Consider the following 4,077-nt stretch of genomic DNA (forward strand, 5'->3'; position numbering starts at 1 on the left):
AGTGCTGGGATTAAAGGCGTGGCCCAGCACAAGAAGACATTTAATAAAGAGATCTGGGACTTATGTAAAACATGATGGGACATTTCCATGTTAAAGAAAACAGCTGTAAACTTGCTTTGCTCTAACTGCATCTGAGGGAATCTCTGAGACTATGTAACACAAGGTGGAAGACACCCAGTACATATGCCCAAACGATGGCCTCAGAATCTCCACACACCCAGGCTTCCACTCACCTGTCTGTTTGTATTTGTTTCTAAAACAACTCCTGCCTGGATACAGGAATTGTAACACATAATTTTCTTAGGTGGACAAAGCCAAAAGCAAAGGAATTTACTAGGTTCTCCCTGCCCTGTCAGCACGATGCCAAATGCCTGCTCAACATAACCCTCTCCCTGCCTCCCTTCTTTTTACTGTCTCTCATAGAGTTAGTTATCTTAAAGACAGATCATCCTTCACCCAAGGTCACAGCCTCAGCCTTGGGAGCAGATAAATGGATAATGATAAACTCTTGGACTGGATTCCCCTCCTAAACTTGAAACAGTATGATTCTCTCCTTCACATGGTCCTGTCAGGGCAATGGTGGTGACTGGACTTTTGAAAAAGACCAATTCAGCCCTAGGCAAGGGTAAAGGATGGATTAGGAATGTATGTCACTGAGTTTCCAAAAGCCCATATGCCCCAGCTATTTGGGTCTAAACCGTTCAAATCTCCACACGTTGACTGAGCGAGTCATGTAAACACAGCGGCTCTTGAGATCTTTCCACTAGCTCCAATGTCGGAATCTTTGAGTGAGGTCTTTTTGTTCTTGTTGTTGTTTTGTTTTTAATGCATCTCAGCTACTTTTCCTGTAAATCTGAAATTATTTAAAAATACAAATGTGTTTATTAATAATACACGAATCCTTTGGCTTTGACGTCAGAGGAGTTGAATATGAAGCTCCCCAGATGACCATAATATATGTTCAGCTATAGACCCAGGAACCGCTGTTTAGAAGCTACCAAGCTAATTTATATTCAGATGTTCACTACTGTCAGCTGTTCCTATTATAACTGAGACCCTGAAAATTGCAAACTGCAGCATATGTGGGGGCCATCAAATCAATTTTTATTAGTCTTAAGGAGGAGTCATCTTAAATAAAGTAGCTAAGTTTAATGTACCCCACACATAGGGATTTTACCTACTGTCAGGTGACTATCTTTGCCGTGTATGTAGATATAAATCTATAGCCTGGTATCTATCAACAGCAATCAAAGATGAATATGAACATTGCAGTTACACATGTTATGTTAGGGAAATGTTAGTGATCCCCCAAAACACACACAGGAGCCAGTCTAATGCAACTCACAGCAGGGTCTTTATTCTATTCAAGCTAGCTTGCACCACCATCCCCCACATGCACCACCATCACTCAGCATGGTTTTGGTGGTTTGAGAGTCCCAAATGTCTTTTGGGGCAGGGCTTTATAGTAAGAAGCAAGCAGGGAGTCCATGAGCAAGCATGTAATTGGAAAGTTATGGCCTTTAACTGTGGCCTTTAATATAATTGGCTGGTGCTGGGACTCATAAACTTAACTTCTGTTCCCCTCTGCATTGGTGGTAGATAAGCAAGGGGTGGGCTTGTAACATGGGGTGCAGGTTTGTTGGGGGAATAACCTGGAGACACTGGTCTTGTTGAGAGTGTAACCTGGAAACTCTGGTCTTGGGGATTAGTCTAGAGACTGGAGCTAGGCTCAGGTATTGGGAAACCACTTGGAAACTAATGCCTGTTAGTTTACCTGAGTTTAAACTCTGGTCAGGTTCACTAAAATGGAGTCTGAACTTAAAAGCTTTGGCATCTCACACACACACACACCTGCCTATATGCTGCATTGTTGCAGGAAATATTAAAAAGAGTACGGCAAGTTCCTGCACTTGAACCAGCTACTCTCTGCCCCTGGTGGCAGTCAGCCACCTCTGCCTCTAGACTAGCCTCAGCAGCAACTGATCACATAGTCTTCCCAGCTCCAGTTTACTTGTCTCATAGCCGTCCATACCTTCTCAGCCATAAACTCCTGTGGTTAGCGGTCCCACCTTCCAATAAGCCAGTAAGACAAAACTCTTAAAGCTTATAGTTTAGATTTATATATCAATAAATTCTCAATTCACAGGATGACCACACAATAATTTCAGGGCCAAACTGATAAAAGTAAAAGCTGCCCACCTAGATTAGACAAGTTATTCCAATAATTCTATCCCTATATAATAACATATCTACTTGTGGCTATTTAAAGCCATGCTGAATCTGGATCATCCTGTCCATCCTCCAACTTGCTTCCTTCTTCTCTCTCCCAAGTCACTCTCTGTCTCTGCAACTCTTAGCTCCACCTCCCTTTCCCTGTCCAATCACAGGCCTCCTGCTGCACTAATATTTTAATGTAATTGGACAGAGAAAATCCTGCCACACTGCATCATAGTAAAAACGTGTATGTTGTAATGAGGTTAAAAACCATGTGAAATCAAATGTTCTAAGTCAAGTCCTTTATGTGGCAATTTTAATATCTTTCTCTTCCCTCTCAGATTGGAGAGACCAAGGGAATGAATGTCTTACCATCTACTACAAACTCACATACTAAATTAAGTGGTCTCCCTCAGCATACTTTCTCTCACTTGGGTAAAATTTCTTTGACTTTACATCATGGACAAATTTCATTATTATCTTTTGAACTTTCTTCAAGTGAACATATTAAATTTTAGTTTTAGGGGCCAGCTTGGCAGTTTTATGCTGTAAATTACTTGTTTATATTTTCAGAGAAAAGAAAACAATAAAAAATGGGTTCACATAACTGTCAGAGGGACTCCAGCCAGATAGAGTGAAACTGTCCTGGTATCCAAGAGAGTTCAAACTACAGTTGGTCAATGTGGGATGTGTTGTGAAATGTTCTCTTTAAGTCTGTGGAAACAATCTAAGAACAATGGCTCTTAACCTTCCTAAAGCTGGGACCCTTCAATACAGCTCCTCATGTGATGAACACACCACCACCTCCACAAAAATATTATTTGGTACTTTATAACTGTAATTTGGCTACTGTTATGAGTCATAATATAATATCTGTGTTTTCCAATGGTCTTAGGTGATCCCTGTAAAAGGGCCAATTGACTCTCACAGGAATGGAGACCCACAGGTTGAGAATGGATTATTTAGATTCATACTTGTCTGGAACTCTGCAGCAGTCAGTCTGCTTTCAGGCCTGTGATGCCATTTTGCCTAGCACCACTGAGACATCCCAGAAAATAAAGAACTATATGTCTATAAGCCTGGTCACAAGTCATAGTGGCCAAGCCATAGTGTTCCTCCACTGGAGGCACCTGTGACACCAGGGAAGAGCAGGATGGGGGAGCTCATTGTTGTATAGGTCAACGGATGCACTGCCTGATGGTTTCCCACTCCCACAAGTCACTTAGCTTCCTTGAGGTTCATCACCCAAATGAAGAAAAATAATGTATTTTCACGAATTATGAAAATCTGTGAAGTCTGTGATCAGAACCCACACAGGCTTGGACTAGTATAAGACCTCATTAACTTCCTTACGAGGACCTCCACAGTGTCCCAGCCTGAATACATGGAGGGCTTCTTGCTTGTTTGTACTCAGTATCATTGTTTTTGTAGGTGTGTGTGTGTGTGTGTGTGTGTGTGTGTGTGTGTATGTGTTGGGGAAGGGCACATATGACATGGCACATATATGGAAGTTAGAGGACAACTTTGTGGAGTCATTTTTTTTTCTTCTACCTTTACCTGAGTTGTAGGTTCTGGGGATCTAACTCCAGTCACCAGGCTTTCATGGCAAGCACTTTTACCCACTGAGCATCCTACCTGCCCCGATATAGCTCACACTTATGAAAGGCACACCTCTAAGCTGTTATATCATAGTCCATCATTCAGGAACTATTATAGGGGGCATAATACAATTTCCCACCTTGAGGAAAACCCAGTCATGTCTGATTTTGCTTTGCATTGAAAAACTAGAAAATTCTGTCTGTCTCCCTTGGTCTCTCTCTTTCTCTCTCTCTCTCTCTCTCTCTCTCTCTCTCTCTCTCTCTC

The 4,077-nt window shown here is 41.9% G+C and overlaps 1 protein-coding gene across 1 annotated transcript in view; it reads left to right on the forward strand.

Annotated features, from left to right (window-relative positions):
* Lama4 (laminin subunit alpha 4) overlaps window positions 1-4,077 on the forward strand; it is a 142,710-nt gene that overhangs the window by 33,892 nt on the left and 104,741 nt on the right. The gene's annotated exons all lie outside the window — the stretch shown is intronic.

Source organism: Mus caroli, chromosome 10 (genome assembly GCF_900094665.2).
Source record: "Mus caroli chromosome 10, CAROLI_EIJ_v1.1, whole genome shotgun sequence".
Classification (NCBI taxonomy): Eukaryota; Metazoa; Chordata; class Mammalia; order Rodentia; family Muridae; genus Mus; species Mus caroli.